This window comes from Diabrotica undecimpunctata, chromosome 3 (genome assembly GCF_040954645.1).
Source record: "Diabrotica undecimpunctata isolate CICGRU chromosome 3, icDiaUnde3, whole genome shotgun sequence".
Lineage (NCBI taxonomy): Eukaryota > Metazoa > Arthropoda > Insecta > Coleoptera > Chrysomelidae > Diabrotica > Diabrotica undecimpunctata.
This window is the reverse complement of record NC_092805.1, coordinates 158,842,891-158,866,827: the sequence shown is the minus strand read 5'-3', so window position 1 is coordinate 158,866,827 and position 23,937 is coordinate 158,842,891. Positions and strand designations below refer to the sequence as shown.

At 34.3% G+C, this 23,937-nt stretch overlaps 1 protein-coding gene across 9 annotated transcripts in view; it reads right to left on the bottom strand.

The window, feature by feature from the left end:
* The window catches only part of LOC140437662 (uncharacterized), a 297,351-nt gene that overhangs the window by 87,552 nt on the left and 185,862 nt on the right, over positions 1–23,937 (bottom strand). For 6 of the 9 annotated variants that reach the window (XM_072527298.1, XM_072527299.1, XM_072527300.1 and 3 more), the window contains exon 1: positions 1,866–2,002. The exons of the other annotated variants lie outside the window; for them this stretch is intronic. The gene's annotated coding sequence lies outside the window, so the exon portion shown is untranslated. Of the gene's footprint in view, positions 1–1,865; positions 2,003–23,937 lie in introns of those variants that run through there. 9 annotated transcript variants of the gene reach the window in all.

Sequence of the window (23,937 nt, the reverse complement as noted above, 5' to 3'; positions counted from 1 at the left end):
CGGTTATCTTCACATAATTGCCGAGATAATAGTTCCAGCAATGAAAATAGTAGCATCTCGGATATGTGATAAAAAGCAGGAAAAGCAAGTGAATTCGCTGTCTATATCAAATAACACAGTAAAGCTTAGGATTGTGGTAATTGCAGATAATATTGAAGAAACTATTATAGGTCACTTAAAGGAGTGTAAATATTTTTCCTTGCAGGTTGATGAAAGAAAACAACAGTTCAAGAAGAACAACGGCTGAAGAAATATTTAATCTGATTGATTAGCTACATTAATGAAAATGGAATTGAATGGAATAAATGTGTGGGACTAAGTAGCGATGGAACACGGGCAATAGCAGGCGCTCGTACTGGACTTTTTCCGAGGATCAAAGCCGTAGATCAGAATGTGTTTGGGTGCATTGTAGCATCCACAGAGAAGTATAAGCTGTCAAAAAAATGCCACTGCTTTTAACCGAATCTATGCCGGAGTGTGCAAAATTTATAAACTTCATAAAATCTCGCCCACTGAACTCAAGAAAATTCTCTGTTTTGTTCAAAGAAATGGGAAGTAAACATGAACATCTTCTTTTACACTGCGAAGGTCGTTGGTTATCAAAAGGGAATGTTTTAAAAAGACTTATTAAATTTAAAAGACTTATATATTCAATTTACAGCCAGTTTTCATGATGTCAATTGGTTAATCAAGGTAGCCTATCTTTGTGATATTTTTGACTTCTTGAACAATTTAAATATGACATTACAAGTTAGCAATGTAACTGTATTTAAAGTACAAGAGAAGGTGGAAGCTGCAACAAAAAAACTTAATTTGTGGACACATCGCACAGAGTATAATGTGAATTCATTGTCGAATGAGATTTCAGCGGCTTTCAAGGAACACTGCTAGGAGTGGAGGCAAATCTGAAGGAATTTTTTCCCCCCATCCACAGTAACAAAGCATGGATAAGCAATCCATTTACAATGGACGTAGAATCCGAAACAGGATTTCCGGATTTAGAAATTAGGTTCGTAATTGAACTATCGTTTGACAGGATAGGACCTGAGGATAAAAGTAACATCTTTTGCTCCAAACGTGAAGTTTTTAGTTAACCAAAAACAACTGCATACTTCTCATTAATAAAGTATTTGGTTTTATTTTGTTTTATTACATTTTTTGTTTGAGCTAACGAATCTTTATTAAAATATATAAAACAATAATAAATATTTAAATGTTTTCTCACACACACACACACACACACACACACACACACACACACACACACACACACACACCAGAGTATGCAAAAACAATTAGTGGATCACGAAGGATAAGCACAAAAATAACCGGGCCACGGAAGAAAAAGTTTGGGAAACACTGGTCTAGGGCAACTTTATGATTCTTGCCTTGCTTTGGCAAGTATTAAAGTGTGATAAAAATGAAGTCACTTTAAAAAAGTGACTTTTATGCATATGAACATTAATTATAGAAAAAAGTATATGATCTTGTAAAACGGCTTACTTAGTTGTTCTCAAATCTATTACAAGATAATTAAAACTCAAAGAATAATTTTCCAACACCTAACAATTTATTATAATACTCGTCGTAAAATGTTGCGTATTAAAAGATAAAATAATCATGTTACAGTATTATTATATAATAATATTACTAATAATTAAATTTTTGCAATACATAATACGCAAAAATTTATAATTTCGTAAGTTAATTTATATAAATTTTGAAGTTTTTTATTTTAATCTAATGTTTTAATTCTTTCAAGCAAAAATTTTAGCATTCTGGTCCTCAATGAATTAGACCATTAGAAGGAATTTCATTTCAACGCATTCCTATCTGTCAGAGACAAATATCCATTAATCACAAACCAGAAACTCCGTAAATCAGCACTGAAATCACAATACAAATACTTTCACATATGACGCAACGCTCCGTAATCCGTCACCGCGCGCTTGATGCGAGATTTTGCGCTTATTTTTTAAACTTATCAAGTTGGCGGCACTGACAGCACTAAAAACTTTTCTTAAAGACGATTGTTTGGTAACGACCTCTCGTGGGGGGGATACAATCTGATTTTGTATTGCGATATTATCATAAAATAGTAACTACGGGAAACTGCGTAACTGGTGCGAGAAAAGTTATTCTCCGTGAATTGTTCTGTTAATTTGTGTTGTTTCGTTAATAATTATTGTTTTTTATACATCAGCGTCGGTCTCGGGTATCGTCAGGCTTCCTTGATTGTCTTAATTTAACTACTTTTAATGAATGGGGCACCACGTACGCACCATAACTGCTAATAGACAAACGCTAATATGTTATTAATAGGTTTATTAAACAAATATATTTAAAATTAATATAGACTACTTCATAAATTTTTGTCTATTTTTGATTAAAGGCAAATATGCTTTAATATCAAAGCACCTCTTATGACCCCATTTTACACTTAAACCAATTGGAAAAAGTAGCCAATCTGGACTGTATTATATCTTTCTATATAAAAGGCTATAAGTTGGGTGGATAGAGTCACGAATGTCGAGGTGTTGAGAAGAATGGGAAAAGATAAAGAGGTTTTAAATAAAATTAGAGTCAGAAAACTGCAATATCCAGGACATGTCATGAGGGGGGAGCGTTATAACTTGCTGCAATTTATAATATAAGAAAGAATACAGGGCAGAACGAGTCGCGGAAGAAGACGCATCTTCTGGTTAAACAATTTGAGAGCTTGGTTTAACTGCACTTCTGCTGACCTCTTTAGAGCAGTGGTATCAAAAGTGCGAATTGCGGTTGGCAACCTTCTTAGAGGAGATGGCACATAAAGAAGAAGAAGATATAAAAGGCTAGGATGACAAGTCACACTGTCTGGTAGGGTAACCAGACCACCCACAAAAGAAATCTGAACTACCAACTAACATTTCAATCTACAGAGTAAATAATTTAATTAAAACGATACGTTTAATAATACTAATAATAACAGAATACAACAAACCCGCATATCTATGTTTCGTAGACCTTAACATTGAACCTGGTCAAATTAAAGGACGTTATCCACTTATTCTATGCAAAAGAGATATCTCTAGGAATAATAAAACGATCGAAAATATCTACCAAAATAACACAATAAAAGTAAAAGTGGAAGAAAAACTAAACGGCCCTATCGAAGCTGGCAGTGGGATAAGACAGGGAGATTCCCTGAGTCCTTTTTTATTCAACCTGATTATGGATGAAATAATAAAAAAGGTAAGAACTAAAAAATGAGAAAAACAACTTAAAATAATCTGCTATGTAGAAGACGCAATACTACTCTCTCAAAGTGAAGACTATTTACAACGTATGCTGCACCAATTTAATATAACCGCCAAAAAATTTAACATGTTAATTTCCCAAAAAAAAAGCAACAGCAAATTTACTAAGATGTAAATTGGTGCTGGAAGGTCAGATAATAGAACAAGTGATGGAGTATACATGTCTAGGCATCACATTATTTAGCTACGGAAATCTCGAAACTGAAGTGGAAGATCCAGTGAATAGAGCAAACAGAGCCGCAGGCTGCCTGAATGAAACAGTATAAAGAAATAAAAATATCGGGACAGAAATGAAAGGCAGAATTTACAAAACAGTCATCAGACCAATAAGGACATAGGCGGCAGAAACACTACCTAACACAGAGAGGACAAAAAGAATGTTGGAAACAGCAGAGATGAAAACATTTAGAAAAATTTATGGCAAGACACTATGGGAAAGAGCTAGAAATAGATATATGACGTAGGTGCAAGGTAGAGAACATCAAGAACTGGGTAAAAAATAGTAGAGTAGAATGGAACGATCATATAATCCGAATGACAACAAATAGAGTCGTAAAGACGGCACGAGACGGTTACCCAACAGGAAGACGAAATGTACTTACTAAAGGCACATTGAAAAACAGACAGAGTCATGTCTACATAAAAATAAGAAGAAGAATAACAGAAAGACGGTATTAGATTTAATTTCGATGCAGGACATCTGCAAGCCGCTTATACGTATTTCAACCTCATTAGGTCTCATCAGAGCGGCGTATGCAGTTGCAGTTGCAGTCTGATGATCTCAGAGCTATAGCAGAAAAAGCATTATTTGTTGGGCTATATATCAAGAGACTGCTGATCAAGAGTTTGCCTATACTGTGACAGATCCCCAGAAAGAAGGACCGTTTACATTTAAGTATGTTGTGAGGATATTTTTGGGCAACAGTAAAGATCCTAAACAAAAAAAGGTAATGAATAGAATGCTAAAGTCTTTTCAAGACTTAAGTTGTCACAAGAGTCTATACCTACATTTTCTCCGTTCCCACCTGGGCTATGTAAATAACAAGGAGAGCGTTTCCATTAAGGTATCAAGGAGATAAAACCAGATATCAAGTAAAATTAAAGCACAACAACGATAGCAGACTAATGCTAGAGGGATATTCCAGATAATTTCTATCAGCGAATATGTACCAAATAGAGCAGAGCCTCAACAAAGAAATGGTATTTGGATAAATGTGCAAGCTTGCAAAAAGCGCATCAGAAACCGTATAAATCATTTATCAAAACAGATTTTCTAACAAAATTTTTGTAGATCTGCATTATTTGCCTAGTTTTTTGATAAAAGAATGAGTTAGTTTTTAATACCAATAAAATGACGCTTTAAAATATTTTAAGACTAATTCGTTATTTTAAATTCATGAATAAAAGTTATTCTACAGGGTGTTTCAAAAAGGTATGTCATAAGGTAAATCACGCATTCCGGGGACAAAAATAAATTGATTGAATCCACCTTACCTTAGTACAAAAGTGTACACAAAAAAAGTTAAAGCCCTTTGAAGTCACAAAATATAAATTGTTTTTTTGCAATATCTCCTAAACTACTTGACATTTTGACATAAAAATGGACACGTTACTTTGTTGTTCTGAAAGCATTTTTCATACAAAAGAAACAAAAAAATCTAAGCGCACAGAAAAATTTTAAGGGGGATGTGCAGCCCTAAATCCCCCCAAACTTTTGAGTACATTCAAATTAAATGAATTTTGTGGCATCATTAGTTTAACACAGTATTTTTAAAACTTTTTTGCCTCTTATCACTTTTTCGAAAAACTAGTTTTTTTTCTAGTTGACCATAAAATTACAATTAGTTTCTACGGATACAATCATTACAAACAGTTCCATCAATAATAGTCAATAATTTGAAGCTATCATTTATTGTGTGAATAAGATTAATAATAAAAATTTTGATATTACAATGGCCTACACATTTCAGGAAATGGCAGATATGCATTTACCTTTGGGTAAGTTGGATCAGATTAAATTATGATTTCAACAAACTATCGGGAATATCGTAGGTGAATGTCAGAAATTATTTCTGACCATTGATCGTCGTTTACTGGAAACGGGTACATTCCAACCGCAAGTTGCTGGCAATACTGGTCGTCCAATAATGAATGCAACTGATGAAGATATTTTAGAAATCATTGAAGAAGTCCCTGGAACAAGTACTAGGGTAATAGCTGCTCAACTAAATGTTCCTTACGTTTGGAGGCGTTTGAAGTATCAGCTGCTTAAACCCTATCACTGAACAAAGGTTCAAGAGTTATTGGTTGAAGATTATCCTAAAAGGATTGGATTTTGAGATTGATTGTTAATGGAAAACACTCGAAATGTTAATTTTATTAGAAATATTTTGTTTACCGACGAGGCTATTTTCAGTAGAAATGGAATAACAAACCATCATAACGAGCACATTTGGGCCGACGAAAATCCTCACGCCAAAAAAACGACTCATCACCAAAGGACTTTCAAAGTTAATGTTTGGGCAGGAATTGTGGATAACAATCTAATAGGCCCAGTATTTCTTCCCAACAATTTAAATGGTGATAATTATTTGCAGTTCTTGGCAAACGATTTACAAGAGTATTTGGAAGAAGTGAATATTGCAATAAGGCAAAATATGTGGTTTCTACAAGATAGCCCTCCACCGCATTACAGTAATGAAGTCCGAGAATACCTTTGCAGGCAGTATCCTGGTCGATGGATTGGAAGGGTCGTGACGCACCTATTTCTTGGCCACCCAGATGTCCAGGTCTTAACCCCATGGACTTTTGCTTTTGGGGGTTTATGAAAGAGAGAGTGTATTCTGTAACAATAGAGGACGAACAACAATTGAGGGTTAGAATAATTGAAGCTGCAAATCAATTTCGTCAGAAAAATATGATTTTTTAGCGCATTCGGTTTTCCTTATTAAAACAATACAGAATGTGTATTGAAGAAAATGGAGGTCATTTTGAACATTTATTGTAATATCATATTTATAGAGGTTATAGACATTTTTTGTACTTGTTAATTCATTTAAGCCATTTATTTAGTTGCACGTAATTTTTTAAAGATTAATGAAAAGGGCTGTAACTCAATAAAAACTGTTTTTTGAAAAAAGTGATAACAGGCAAAAAAGTTTTAAAAATAATGTGTTAAACTAATGATGTCGCAAAATTCATTTGATTTGAACGTACTCAAAAGCTTGGGGGGATTTAGGGCTGCACACCCTCCTTAAAATTTTTCTGTGCTCTTAGATTTTGTTGTTTCTTTTTTATGAAAAATGCTTTCAGAACAAGAAAGTAACGTGTCAATTTTTATTACAAAATGTCAATTAGTTTAGAAGATAATGCAAAAAAACAATTTTTATTTTGTAACTTCAAAGGGCTGTAACTTTTTTTGTCTACACTTTTGTACTAAGGTCAGTTGGATGCATTCCACAAATTGTGGAATCATTCTATGAGACATTATATAGCAACCAATCGACCCTAGATATAGTTGAATATCAGCAGAGGAAGGTTCAAAATCAGGGTTCCGAAGATATCCCAGAAATCTCCTTGGACGAAATTTACAAGGCTCTAAAAAACATGAAGAATAACAAAGCTCCGGGGGAGGACGGTGTCGTCACGGAAGCGATAAAGATAGGAGGCTCAGTACTGATAACCAAAATTCAAAAGCTCTTTAACCTATGCCTATGGAATCAAAATATCCCAACAAAGTGGAATAATTCAATAACTGTACTCTTACACAAGAAGGGAGATCTGGAAAGATACAGACCAATCAGTCTTCTTAACCATCTTTATAAATTATACACCCGAATAATAACGAACAGATTAGAGACAAAGCTGGATTTTTACCAACCTCGGGAACAAGCCGGTTTCCACCCTAATTACGGCACAAACGATCACCTGCAGTGCCTAAAAACCCTGATAGAAAAAACTAACGAATATAACCGTCTCTTGGCATTGATATTTGTAGACTTTAAAAAGGCGTTTGATACAGTGGAACTACCGTCCATCTTAAGAGCACTACAAGATTGCAGGGTCGACCACAGATATTGTAATATAGTTAAAAATATATATGAAAATGCCACAACAATTATAAGTCTACATTCAGCAACTAATAAAATAAAGATAAAAAGGGGAGTCAGGCAAGGTGATACCATGTCACCAAAGCTGTTCATTACCGTTCTTGAGTATGCATTTAAAAAACTAACATGGCAACAGAAAGGAATATCCATCGATGGAGAAAGATTAAACCATCTATGTTTTGAGGACGATATCGTGGTTCTGTCAGATAACCTTGGAGAGATCAAAGACATGCTCCAAGAACTGAATGACATACTACAAGAAACTGGGCTGGAGATAAATTTCGAGAAAACCAAAATGATGACCAATATGGTTCCCAGCGAAGAGATACAGATCAATAACAACAAGGTAGAATTAATCGATAAATACACATACTTGGGTCATGAAATTAGAATAACCAGAGACAACCAAACCTGCGAGTTAAATAGACGAATCACGTTGGGATGGGCGGCATATGGAAGGATGAGAGACATTTTTAAAACAAATACCCCAATTCACCTGAAAAGAAAGGCATTTAACCAATGCATCTTACCAGTCTTGACCTACGGAGCAGAGACCCTAACTTTAACGAAAGCTACTGCCGAAAAACTAAGGGGAAACACAAAGGCGAATGGAGAGATCAATGCTGGGCCTGACCTTGAAAGATCGCGTGAGAAATGAGGAGATACGCCGACGAACTGGCGTAGACGATATTATACTGCGAATCAATAAACAAAAGTGGAGGTAGGCTGGACATGTTGCTAGAATGGAAGACGGAAGATGGACGAAGAGATTATTGGAGTGGAGACCAAGAGCCTACAAGCGAAGTCGAGGCAGACCACCCACCCGATGGACCGACGACCTAAGGAGAATAGAAACAAACTGGATTGCAGCAGCTAGAGATAGAGAGAACTGGAGATGTTTGGAGGAGGCCTATATCTAACAATGGATGTGAAAATGGGGCTGGATGATGATGATGATGAAGTTGGATTCAATCAATTTATTTTTGTTCCCGGAATGCGTGATTTAATTTATGACATACCTTTTTGAAACACCCTGTATATTATGCTCAACATCGAATTTTCTCAGATTTATTTTGATTTTAATATAAAAAGTGTAAAATTTTACAATAATTAGGCTTTTGTTATAAAAATCAATAGACTCTTTATTATATAACGATTTCAGTATACCAAACTTCACGCACAAATAAATATCTTACAAAGCCTTAAAAATATATTAGAAGAGTAACGGTTAATTACACCCTATAAAAACAAATCACTGTTAGAACTGTCACAAATAGTTAAGGAGTTTCGTCTACACAGTATTGCAAACAAAGAATACATTCTTTTGTCAGCTTTCTTTCCCATTGTACTTATTTTTATAGATGTGCTAAAGGCGCCACGCTTCCGCACATTTGGGTACTTTTTACATAAATTACTATAACGGTTTATGAGAGTAAAAAACACTACATCAATTTGTAAGTTTTAAAGCGTTCTGCTAAAAAATATGAGATGTATAGTGTTGATAGCTTGATGTTTTTTTTACAAAATCTCCTCCATGAATGACGTCAAATATTTTCGTTTATAACTACCATGTATGTTCTACTTACCATTTTGTAATTTTATATAATTTATTCTTTTTTGGGTTACACGTTATCACTAAAAAACTTCATTATTAAAAACCATTATTAGTAGGAAACTTATTATTATAGTATTATTTATAGTACGAAACCAATAGATCGTATTGCATTCAACAAGCTGTTGTTAATCATTTCTTACTATTAGATTAGTGTTTTCCGTAATCTTTTGTATCCTAGACTATTAACCATATTATTATAGATATTTTTGGGGGTACACGTAAACTCATCACCAATTACCATAAATACCCTCGTACATAGTACAAACTCATCACCGCCATAAAAGTAGGGTTTTCAAAATAGACCCTAAGAGATCGGTAAACTGATCACTGGCGTACCTGCACCCCGTATCAGGTATAGACCATAAAATCATTGCAAACAGCTAGTTTCTGGTAATTTCACAGGGGTACACGTAAACTCATCACCAATTACCATAAATACCCTCGTACATAGTACAAACTCATAACCGCCATAAAAGTAGGGTTTTCAAAATAGACCCTAAGAGATCGGTAAACTGATCACTGGCGTACCTGCACCCCGGATCAGGTATAGACCATAAAATCCTTGCAAACGGCTAGTTTTTGGTAATTTCACAGAATAATCCAAATCCATATATGCAACTGAAATTTATTGGTTTTTATTTTATGATTCCACAAAATTCTATTAATAGCTACCTAAAATCATGCGAAAAGAAAAATTTCTCTTCATTTACCCTTGTTTCTTCCACATGGATGGTGAACTGCTAATTGATTACGTTCTGAGCGAACGTGGACAAAAAATGATGGTTATGAATAATTTCAAATTTTAATTGCGAAAGACTTTAAAAAATCAAATTGCCTTTTGTGGCTAAATGTCATACAACTGGTGAGTAGAAATTTTATACCGTTTTTGTTTAGTTGTTTCGCACTGGTTTTCGCGAATCATCCTGATCAAACAGAAAAAAATCAGCGTAATTAAGTTAACTGTATAAGATGTTTCTTCTAGGTAAGGCATAATATTACTTTGTTGCTGTAAATTACCTTTTCTGATATTACATTTTGAGATTTCTAATTAAATTGTTAAAATCACATTGTTCTATATATATATATATATATATATATATATATATATATATATATATTTATATATATATATATATATTTATATATATATATATATATATATATATATATATATATTTATATATATATATATATATATATTTATATATATATATATATATATATATATATATATTTATATATATATATATATATATATATATATATTTATATATATATATATATATATATATATATATATATATATATATTTATATATATATATATATATATATATATATATATATATACATATATATATATAGGGTATCCAATTAAGTCGGCACCATATGTAAAACCTTTTTATTTTTAGTTTTATGAATTTTGTCATATAAAATAATTATGTTACATAAAAAGTTTTGAATGATCTAAAACCTAGAATACAATGATCAGATATTAAATTTTTTTTAGTTGTATACGCGGTTTGTCAAAAAAAAATGAATTGTGGATATTCTCAAGTCTTAATAAAATTCATGTTGTTTAACGAACCGCCTAAATGACTGAAGAATACTAATATCTGATTCTGATGATTGAAGTTCTAGATCATTCAGAACTAGAGATTAAATTTTCTTTTCATAAAACTAAAAATAAAAAAAATTTCCATATGGTACCGACTTAATTGGACTCCTTATATATATATATATATATATATATATATATATATATATATATATATATATATATATATATATATATATATATATATATATATATATACTGAAAAAGCGATAAACGCTTGTAGTCAACGCTGATCAGTTAGACTACAAAACGACTATCTGGGTGTGCAGCCGAAGATAGGACAAAGAAGTACTCTTTTTAGTCTACCAAGCTTTCGCAAATCTTTATTTGCATCATCAGGGTTTTTCAATAAACAAAATTAGTACAAATTACAAAATAAAAATTATTTTGTATCTTACACTAATTGAGGTTAGTTGTCATGATGTTTATAAAATGAACTGAAAAACTCATCTGACTCCTACAAATAATGGCGAAAACTAACCAAAAAATGTAAGAAAATTGCTTTTAAAAGCACTGTAGTTGTGGGATCTTTGTACAAGTCATTAAAAGATAAAGTACAGCAAACTGTACCTAAGCATTTTGATGAATTCTCTCACAATAAATGCATTGCTAATTACTTTAAATTTAAAAATTTCCGCCAATGATGCCATAATAAAATGTAAAACTTTGCACGTGTCAAAAATTGAATTTTACTTCGACTTTTATGCACTAATAGCACACTCAAGTTTTCAGCTTTTCCTATTTTTTAGATATTTTATATTTACTAACTGTCCAATATCGTCCATTATTTTTAAGATAGTCAAATAACGCCAAAACGGTAAGATTTAGACCCAATGTATGCTTAACAAATTATCTCGAGAATTCAATAAGAATTATAAAAATGCAATGAAAATCAAATAACGAAGTTGGGGACTACCTCCGATATAAACAAAAATAGCACATGTTGACAAATATTTGCATTTTAAAGTTCACTATCGAAATCCTATGCAACTAAATTTTTAGATCTCAAAACCATTTAGATTGGCAGATACGTCTAATAGGCCACACCGTGAGACATATTAATATCTCAGTTAAATTTTAAAGCAACTTGCTTAAAATAATTTCTGAATTTATTAAATTATCACATAAACGAGAAGTATAACAGGTAAGAGGCAATCTTTCGCATTAGAAACCAGGCAAAAATCCCGGTGATGAGTTTACCTATCTGCGGTGATGAGTTTACCAATCTCCAAAGGATGCCGGTGATCAGTTTACTATATCTCCGAGGGTCTAATAATTTTATGGGGGGCTATATAGTGATGAGTTCGTACACGTCCTTTCACAGAATAATCCAAATCCAGATGTCTTAAATGCAACTGCAATTTATTGGTTTTTTATTTTATGAGTCCACAAAATTCTATTAATAGCTACCTAAAATCATGCGAAAAGAAAAATTTCTCTTTATTTGCCCTTGTTTCTTCAACATGGATAGTGAACTGCTAATTGATTACGTTCTGAGCGAACGCGGACAATAATGATGGTTATGAATAATTTCAAATTTCAATTGCGAAAGACTCTAAAAAAATCGAATTGCCTTTTGTGCGACGAAAGGGTGTAAGGCTAAATGTCATACAACTGGCGAGTAGAAATTTTATACCTTTTTTGTTTAGTTGTTTCGCACTGGTTTTCGCGAATCATCCTGATCAAACAGAAAAAAATCAGCGTAATTAAGCTCTTTAAGTTAATTGTAGAAGATGTTTCTTGTAGGTAAGGCATAATATTACTTTGTTGCTGTAAATTGCCTTTTCTGATGTACTACATTTTGAGATTTCTGATTAAATTGTTAAAATCACACATATATATATATATATATATATATATATATATATAATATATATATATATATATATATATATATAATATATATATATATATATATATAATATATATATATATATAATATATATATATATATATATATATATATATATATATATATATATATATATATATATATATATATTGTTGTGAATTTATTAAAAGGTTCAATATTTATAACACTTACGGATTTAATTTATTTCTTTATTTATATTAACTTATCTGACAATAATTTATTATATCCGTACGTACAAATTCGCGAGCGCGGGTCTTGAGTATTAACTAACTCTCCATATAAAAATGTTGTATTTATATACGAAATCCTGATATACTGGAATAGTCGAGAACATCAAGTTGGAGAATTCACCATAATTTGAATCTAGACTTCCACCGAAATTTCTACAATAAAACAGAATAATTAGTCATAAAAGTTAGGCCAGTATATTTATCGTAACATTGCCCCCCTCTTAAAAGATGGTTCCTCCTGGAACCTTGTCGGGACTGGAACCGGAACTGTATGCTGGTATCGGCAACTGGACCCTCTTTTACAACTTCCAGTTGTATAAAAATGACAAGGGACGGTTTTCTCTCCGCACCAGTAACTATGCGGATTGCAACAGACTAACACCTGGACTTCGGTGTCTTTAAAGATCTCCTCCACCATATTTCGGATAACCCTCCAATCTAATTAGCGGCACTCCAACTTTGGCATGGCTAACTTTTGCACGTCGGACTCTAGTACGTGCTCTCTCAATTGAAGTAAGGCTTCCCATACATCTCGGTAGGTAGGTTGGTCACGGGCAGTGTCTTTTGTTACCAGGTAGAAAAGGTAACGTGATGCATCTTGGAGTTTCAAGGTTTTACCGGGAGCTGGCACCTGGCATTGAAGTTCTGCAACTCGACCAAACTTCCTTCGAAAGACGGATGCCAACCCTGGTGCGTCTTTGATACTGGCCGGGATGGTGAGGGCCAGCGAGTAGTCATCGGGGAGCGCGAGTAGATCTTGCTTTTCTTCAGTGGTAACACCATGTCTCGCTTTACCGGTACCTCCATAGGCACCCATGAATTCCTCAAACGTGAGGTCAGACACATCGTGGACTTGGTTTACTTCCACTTCTTCATCTACGTCGTGGTCACCTTCGAAAGACGCCAGCCGGTTATGATGTACTATCATCGGCTTTCCCTTCGGAATCTTGCTTATTCGGTAGATGACATCGTTGATCTTCTCCATAATGAGGTATGGACCTTCCCAAAACTGCTGCAATTTGGGAGAACAACCTTTTCGCTTCTTGGGATTATACAGCCATACTTTGTCGTTCTTCTTAAAGCAACCCTTTTCGGCTTGTGTATCGTACCGTTTCTTCATTCGGTCGCTAGCGATCTGAAGGTGGGAACGGACCAACTCATGTACATCGTCCATTCTTCTTCGTAATTCGATCACATAATCTTCACCTGCTACATCTTCTCCAGGTCGACACCCAAACTCTAGATCACAAGGTAGTCGCATTTCGCGTCCGAATAGGACTTTCGCTGGTGTCTGGCCTGTTGATTCGTTAACAGCAGATCTGTAGGCCATTGTGAAGAACGGAAGGTATTGGTCCCAGTCTCGCTGATGATCGGACACCATCTTTGTCAAATATTTGCCAACTGTCCTATTCATCCGTTCTACCATACCATCAGATTGCGGATGATATGCTGTAGTTCTTGTTTTCTTCATGCCTAGTCTATCACATATTCCTTGGAATAGATCGCTTTCGAAGTTCCTGCCTTGGTCACTATGGATCTCCAAAGGCACTCCAAATCGGCTGATATATTCTTGGATCAACTTATCTGCAACGGTGGCGGCCTTCTGGTCTGGAAGTGCGTAAATCTCGACCCACTTACTGAAGTAATCCATTACTACCAGCATGTACTTGCCTCCATTTTCACTTTCTGGAAATGGCCCAGCGATGTCCAAAGCTATTCTTTCAAACGGGCTTCCAACATTATATTGTCTCATAGGAGCTCTCCTTTTTCGGTAAGGCCCGTTACTCGTGGCACAAATAGTACATTTCTTACACCAGTCTTTTACATCGTCGGAACTGTTCATCCAATAAAACCGTTCCCGAATTCGCTGAAGGGTTTTCCTTACACCAAAATGCCCTCCCGATGGACTGTCGTGTAACTGACGAAGTACTTCGGCTATTCTGCTCTTTGGGATCACCAACTGTCTTCTCTTCTCTGAACCGTCATCATTTTCCAGGACTCGTTTAAGCAAGCCATCTTCGATGATAAATGAGTCCCACTGGGCCCAATACGTCTTAACTACTGAGCATAGGTTTGATATTTCCTGCCAAGGTGGTCGACGGTTTTCCTCTTTCCATTTTCGGATTTTCTGTATAACTGGATCTCTCTCTTGTTCTTCCCTGATCTTAGTAGGCGTCCAGTCGTCGTTGACAATCGTCGTTCTTAGCACTGCTGCTTCCTTGGATTCCGTTTTGTTGCAGTGGGAACACTCTGCTGAGCATGGCCTTCTGGAAAGAGAATCAGCGTTTCTGTGGCTAACTCCGGCCCGGTGCTCAATCTTAAAATCGTATTCTTGGAGTCGTTCGATCCACCTGGCTATCTGACCCTCTGGATTCTTAAACTGCATCAACCACTTAAGGGCGGCATGGTCGGTTCGGATTAGAAACTTTCTTCCATAGAGGTATTGATAGAAGTGCTCTACTGATTTCACTACTGCCAGAAGTTCTCTTCTCGTGACGCAATAATTCCGCTCAGGTTTTGAAAGAACTTTACTAAAATATCCGAGGACTCGTTCCTGTCCTCCTTGAATCTGAGACAGCACTCCTCCAATTCCCACATTACTTGCATCTGTATCTAAGATGAACTCTCCTTCTGGCAGTGGATACCCTAAAATTGGTGCTGTTATTAAATGCTTTTTCAAGGTCTCAAAGGCATTTTGGCAGTCTATATCCCAGCGGTATTCTCTTGCTTCCTCTGTAAGTCGCGTTAATGGCTTAGCGATATCTGCAAACTTCTTAATAAACCTCCGGTAGTAAGTACATAGTCCAAGAAAACTTCTCACTTGATGTTTGTCAGTTGGTTTTGGCCATTCCTTAATGGAATCGATTTTTCCCTTATCCACGGCCACTCCTTCTTTACTGACTATATGACCCAGATAATTGACTTTACCTTGAAATAGCTGGCACTTCTTGGGGTTTAGCATCAATTGGGCAGCTTTAAGTCGATTAAAAACGTTTTCTAAATTCCTCAAATGATCTTCGAATGTCTCCCCCAAGACGATTATGTCATCTAAATAAACCAGGCATGTTTTCCAAGATAACCCTCTCAACACATTTTCCATAAGCCTCTCAAATGTCGCAGGAGCATTACAAAGTCCAAATGGCATAACGTTGAATTGCCACAATCCAGATCCTGTGGTGAAGGCTGTCTTTTCTTTATCGACTGGGTCCATTTCTACCTGCCAGTATCCAGACTTCAAATCTAAAGTAGAAAACAATTTACTTCCAGCCAATGTGTCCAATGTGTCATCGATCCGAGGCAGAGGATAACTATCTTTCTTGGTAACGTTGTTCAGCAAACGGTAATCCACACAGAACCTCGTCGTTCCGTCTTTCTTCTTAACCAGGACCACCGGAGAGACCCATGGGCTCGTAGAAGGTTCTATCACCCCGTCTTTCTTCATTTCCTGAACAATCGTTTCAGCTTCCTCTCTCTTCGCCTGTGGTAATCGTCGAGCTGTTTGACGAATTGGCTTAGCATTACCAGTATCAATTTTATGCTTAACAACGGTAGTTCTTCCCGTCTTTCCTCCTTTCGGTACGAAAATATCACGATACTGCCGCAGAAATTCCCTTAATTTCCTTTTCTCCATCTGATTTAGAGACTGTCCTGCAACTGCAACCATTTGGTCGAATTTGTCGTTGGAATTATCAGATGTTGTCGCCTGACGGATTATGGATGTCACAGGTACACAAGTTCCTACTTTTGTCTCTTTCTTTATGGTCACTGGGTAGTCGTTGACATTGATAAGTCTCACAGGAATTTCTTTAGCCGAAGTCACCAATTCCTTTCCAATTATGATTCCACGGCCAACCTCATCGTCGTGGTTCCAAGGCTCCATCATAACAGGTCTCCCTTCGTCCACAATTCCCTGTAGCCGCGCTACTATGATCGTTTCGCTTCTCGCAGGCACGACTGTATCTTCTGTAATGGCTGCTTGCACAGTGTTGTCATTATGTGGATGGAGAAATACCTCCTCGTTGCCAACTTTGATTACCTTATTCTTAAAATCCAATTGGAATCCATGCATATTCATTACGTCCATTCCTAATATAACATCCTCTTCGATGTCAGCAACTATAACAGTATGGACGAACTTTTCTGCTCCAATTCCCAATTGTACCTGGATTTCTCCATGAATGTTGGCATTTTCACCTGTAGCGGTCCGAAGTCGCAACCTCGTTGGTAACAGTTTCTTACGGCTGTTTATAACTGTTGGACGTATAATGGTTCTGGTCGCTCCGGTATCCACCAACAACGTATGTCTTTTACCATTTATTTCTCCATCTACATATACACTATCTTCACGACATTTCAAAGAAGCTATTAGTATGAGAGGGTCTTTGGAAAAGTTTTGGGTCGAAGCTGCCCCCCTAAGGCTGACCCGTTCTAGTTTTCCTGATGGTGAGTTTCTTGATTTGCGTCGTACCTAGGGTGTTTACAGGAGCTTCGTACGTGTCCTATTTCGCCACAATTCCAGCATCTGATGGTCTTCGTTTTCTTATATGTCATGCTTTTCATCATATTAACGAGCTGGTCAAGTTTATCTTCATCTCCTTCCTCTTTTACAGTCCTAACTTTACTGTACCCGCCAGAGGCCTGCGTAGCTGACTCGTATTCGAGGGCGGCGGATAAGACATCAACCAGCGTCTTGTGACGAGCTAATCGTAGTGTTCTCTGCATTTCATGATCACGAAGACCATCAATAAACGTTTGAACGGCCAATTTTTCCATCATGTCTTCGGGAGCTGTTGGATAAGCATATCGTACTAATCTGGCAATATCTACCTCATATTCTTGAAGAGCCTCATCTTTCTTCTGTCTACGATTTTTAAGCTGCGACTGATATACATGCTCCAAATGTTCGTGGCCATATCGCATATTTAACCTCTTCTTCAGTTGTTCGAAATCATCGGTCTCCTCTACTGCTATGGTCTGAAGCACATCTAAGGCATCTCCTCGAAGAGCGATAGTCAGGTTTATAGCCTTTTCTTTTTCAGACCATCCATTCGCTCTTGCAGCTGATTCGAACTGTTTCATGTAGTTGTTCCATGACGATTTTCCGTCGAAAGTTGGGACTTTGACATGCACAGAACTTCCACTTCCTTCAAATTTCGGCCGTGTTTCCAACTTACACTTCGTCTCGTCTTCTTTTATCTCTACTCTAATTGGATTGTTTCCTCTCTCTGCTGTCCCTGTTTCCTCCATCTTCCTTTCCATCTCTTTCCATATCTTTTCTTCGAAGGCCAACATATCGGCAGCAACTTGGTTTTTTAACGAAGACACTCTATCGTCAAGAGCAGACATCTCAGAAGTGACTTTAGAGATGTTAGCAGAAACTTTGCTTTCCAGAGAAGAAATCTCGTTAGAAACTTTGCTTTCTAAAGAAGCGATGTCGCCGGAAACTTTCGAAATATCGCCAGAAACTTTGTTCTCTAATGATGCGATATCACCGGAAACTTTGTTCTCTAATGATGCGATGTCACCGGAAACTTTGTTCTCTAATGATGCGATGTCACCAGAAACTTTGGAAATCGACGAGAGGACAGCATCTTCAAATATATAAGTCTCTGGATCTAGTCCTTCTTCTAGCAAAGCGTTCCTTAGTCGTTGGACTAACTCAGCCTTTTTTCCGGTAGAAGCTAATTCTCTGTCTTCAAGATGTCTTCTTAAATTAGTCACTGTCAGCTCATAAATCGTAGCCATTTTCACAATTTATTTTATATCACCCTTGTATTATTATTATAAGTCTAATTTATGTTCGATCTCACTCTGACACCATTTGTTGTGAATTTATTAAAAGGTTCAATATTTATAACACTTACGGATTTAATTTATTTCTTTATTTATATTAACTTATCTGACAATAATTTATTATATCCGTACGTACAAATTCGCGAGCGCGGGTCTTGAGTATTAACTAACTCTCCATATAAAAATGTTGTATTTATATACGAAATCCTGATATACTGGAATAGTCGAGAACATCAAGTTGGAGAATTCACCATAATTTGAATCTAGACTTCCACCGAAATTTCTACAATAAAACAGAATAATTAGTCATAAAAGTTAGGCCAGTATATTTATCGTAACAATATATATATATATATATATATATATATATATATATATATATATATATATATATATATATATATATATATATAGGGTATCCAATTAAGTCGGCACCATATGTGAAACCTTTTTATTTTTAGTTTTATAAATTTAAAATAATTATGTTACATAAAAAGTTTTGAATTATCTAAAACCTAGAATACAATGATCAGATATTAAATTTTTTTTAGTTGTATACGCGGTTTGTCAAAAAAAAAAATGAATTGTGGATATTCTCAAGTTTTAATAAAAATCATGTTGTTTACCGAACCGCCTAAATGACTGAAGAATACTAATATCTGATTCTGATGATTGAAGTTCTAGATCATTCAGAACTAGAGATAAAATTTTTTTTCATAAAACTAAAAATAAAATTTTTTTCCATATGGTACCGACTTAATTGGACTCCTTATATATATATATATATATATATATATATATATATATATATATATATATATATATATATATATATATATATATATATATATATATATATATATATATATATATATATATATATATATATATATATATATATATATATATATATATATATATATAAAATAAAGTTTTATTTTGAGGTTGCAGTCATTAATAGGGCAGGAAAGTAAAACTCTTTGTTCTTTATTCAAGCTTTCGCAAAATTTATTTGCTTCTTCAGGATATGCTAAAATATGGTATCAGTAAATACAACGAAATTAGAACTAAATAGCATTGTATAAAACTAGTAGAAAAAACTTACAACATGAGGTTAATCCATTAAATTTTCAAATTTGCAAAACATTAAAACTTAACTTATTTTAAAAATTATACAGTTATGTAAGTACAATATTCCAATTTAATTTAATTTTGTAAAAATTCATTTTGACATTGATTGTTTGATTTATGTCAGAAAGACACTCGTTTCTGTTTATTATATTTTTTGTTGTTGATAACTAGCTCTTGATTGTTATTATGGTTACGTACAAAGTGGCGCCAAATATGAATTTGCAAATATTTCATATTTGGCGCCACTTTGTACGTAACCATAATAACAATCAAGAGCTAGTTATCAACAACAAAAAATATAATAAACAGAAACGAGTGTCTTTCTGACATAAATCAAACAATCAATGTCAAAATGAATTTTTACAAAATTAAATTAAATTGGAATATTGTACTTACATAACTGTATAATTTTTAAAATAAGTTAAGTTTTAATGTTTTGCAAATTTGAAAATTTAATGGATTAACCTCATGTTGTAAGTTTTTTCTACTAGTTTTATACAATGCTATTTAGTTCTAATTTCGTTGTATTTACTGATACCATATTTTAGCATATCCTGAAGAAGCAAATAAATTTTGCGAAAGCTTGAATAAAGAACAAAGAGTTTTACTTTCCTGCCCTATTAATGACTGCAACCTCAAAATAAAACTTTATTTTATATATATATATATATATATATATATATATATATATATATATATATATATATATATACTGAAAAAGCGATAAACGCTTGTAGTCAACGCTGATCAGTTAGACTACAAAACACGACTATTTGGGTATGCAGCCGAAGATAGGACAAAGAAGTACTCTTTTTAGTCTGCCAAGCTTTCGCAAATCTTTATTTGCATCATCAGGGTTCTACAATAAACAAAGATAGTACAAATTACATATTAAAAATTATTTTGTATCTTACACTAATTGAGGTTAGTTGTCATGATGTTTATAAAATGAATTGAACAACTCATCTGACTCTTACAAATAATGGCGAAAACTAACCAAAAAATGTAAAAAAATTGCTTTTACAAGCACTGTAGTTGTGGGATCTTTGTACAAGTTATTTAAACATAAAGTACAGCAAACTCTATTTTGATGCATTCTGTCACAATAAATGCATTGCTAATTACTTTAAATTTAAAAATTTCCTCCAATGATGCCATAAAATGTAAAGCTTTGCACGTGTCAAAAATTAAATTTTACTTCGACTTCTATGCACTAATAGCACACTCAAGTTTTCAGCTTTCACTATTTTTTAGATATTTTATATTTACTAACTGTCCAAAATCGGTATTATTTTTTAAATAGTCAAATAATGCCAAAACGGTAAGATTTAGACCGAATGTATGTTTAATAAATTATCTCGAGAATTCAATAAGAAATATAAAAATGCAAAGAAAATCAAATAACGAATTTGGGGACTACCTCCGACATAAACAAAAATAGCACATTTTGACAAATATTTTCATTTTAAAGTTCACTATCGAAATCCTATGCAACTAAATTTTTTGATCTCAAACCACTCATGAACCATTTAGATTGGCAGATGCGTCTAATGGGCCACACCGTGAGACATATTAATATCTCAGTTAAATTTTAAAGCAACTTGCTTAAAATAATTTCTGAATTTATTAAATTATCGCATAAACGAGAAGTATAACAGGTAAGGAGGCAATCTTTCGCATTAGAAACCAGTCAAAAATCCCGGTGATGAGTTTACCTATCTGCGGTGATGAGTTTACCAATCTCCAAAGGATGCCGGTGATCAGTTTACTATATCTCCGAGGGTCTAATAATTTTATAGGGGGCTATATAGTGATGAGTTCGTACACGTCCATTTTTTGTTTCCATAGACCCCCTAATGTAGCATTTTTCGACTTTTATTCGATGCACTAATTCAAGTCTATTTATAAAAAAACTTTATAATTTACCGTGAAGTTTATTTTTACTGGGAATAAGCCACAATTTTACTTTAAAGTAAGTTTACGTTGACGACGTTTCGATTTTAACTTCGAAATTAGAGTGATGAAGTATTTTAAATCTCCACGATCAACAATTTGTAATTAATTTCTTATTTTTTTTGTAAGCAGATTTTTAACCGCGCTAAAACCATTTTTCACTTAAAAGAAAGATGCAAAAGCTACCAAAAACTTTTTAACAATAGTATAGATGTAGAATAAGAAAAAGGCATAGCATTTTTTACAAAAAGACCGTCCGGCCAATTGCTCTGAAGTTTCCGTAACAAAAAGTTTTCTACGGGAGAGGGGTGTTAACCCACTGCCCAACCACCAACGTCGAGGACCAGAATTTTCTGCCAGGGTTTATTCCCTTAACCGATTTGTTCCAGTTTTAAAGCGCCAGAAACTCGCCTTTAAGTTATATAGAAGTTTTGAGAAATCTGACGTAAAATTCATTCAGGTAGCACGCTTTAAATGGATAGGGCATGTAATCAGGCGAGGGGAAGCTGTAACAGTCAGAAGAGTTTTTGACACAAGAGGACCGAATCGACAGCGAGCCAGAAGAATAACGAGACTTAGGTATCAAGACAACCTAGAGGTAGATTTAAAATCTATTGGAGTAAGAGCATGAAAAAGGGTTGCCAGAGGTAGGAGCAAATAGTGGATTGTTATGAAGAAGGCTTGGGCTCATAATACGCTGTGATGCCACTGATGATTATGATAGCTTTTAGAAGCCAAAACTATTGATACCTCTTCTCGAACTCCACCTTAAGTTTTTAAAATTGATTATCCACTTATGACGGGAGCTCAATTATACACCAGACTCAGTAAATCACAAGGTGTTCAGGAAAAGCATAGAAAAAAGTTACATCAGATGCAACTTCCAATCTTGTTAGAGATCATATTAATATGTTCCCTGTAATATAAAGCCATTATTGTAGGGCTGATACTAAAAAAAATATGTAGAGGGTGACCTATTACTGCAAAAAATGTACAATATGCACGAGGATTTCATAAAGGAGAAAGACTTGACTCCAGTAAAACTTAATGTTTATCGCAAAATATTTTATTCATTAATTATTATTCATTTAATAAACCTTCAAAAGATCTATGTGACCTCTGTGCTGAAATAGACTGCCAGAAAAAAGAAAACACCCTTAATGAAGAAAAGGAAAAGCAATATGAAAAACACTCGCAAGAAAACATTTTACTGAGAGAAGATAAAAAGACAGATATTAAAAATAGTAACGCAGTACTGTGTTTTGACTTACAAAATGTATGGACTTGTCCAACAGAAGACGTCAAAAAGTCTTTTATAAAAGTAAGATAAATGTATATAACATGACAGCACACCTTTCCATAAATCAGACTGCTTATTGCGCGAGTTGGTCAGAGGCAATACATGGTCAGGCTGGGAATGATATTACCAGTGCTGTATACAGAATCCTGAAAATGGTGGTAGAAGACTATCCGTTATTGGAGGATTTGACTTTGTGGAGCGCAACAAAGTTTATCAAAGAAATTTGATAATTACAAGCTGATATAATTGCACACCCACACAATTTGCACATCTATTCTTATTCATTGTCTCACAACTGTCACCTTCCAAAACAAAAATAAAAATCTCAATAAATAACACATATTTCATAAATATATCTCCAGAATAAATATAAATAACTTTAAAGAACTTAATGGTATAGAACATTACTTTCATCAAACAAACAATTACATTTACCTATCTCTACTTCATTGGATAAAATCTGTCTCCTCAAGAACTTCCCCGTTTACTGTTAAACAATTACAATAGTTGACTTGAGTTCTCCAATCAACAATACAAGATAGTTTGAACCATGTTCTTTCAACCATCAATTAATAGAGTACCGGCATGTAAGTAATGTTTTATTTATTTGTTTATTTATTAATTCATTACAGTTTAATAGACTATTTTACCAATTTGTGGGTCTTACCTTGTCTGCTTAAACATTTTATTCATTTTTAAAAACCACAGACATGGAATATTGGCATAATTACTGTAATTTATATAATTTATATCACCTATCTTTGTTTTACCTTTATTAGACAACACCCTAATATGGGTTTATTATTTTCAGCATTTATTTAACTTTGTATCGTGACCTGAAGATGCTTTGCATATTGTAGAAAGCGAAACCGGTCGTCTGATAGTTAAATAAAATTGATTGTGAGTAAGTCTAATTTATTATTTCTTTTACCTTTTGAAATGGACTCACACAAGCAACACATTCATGATACAAAATCATCAGTTTAAGACAACGGAATGCGAGGAGACATACTGCTG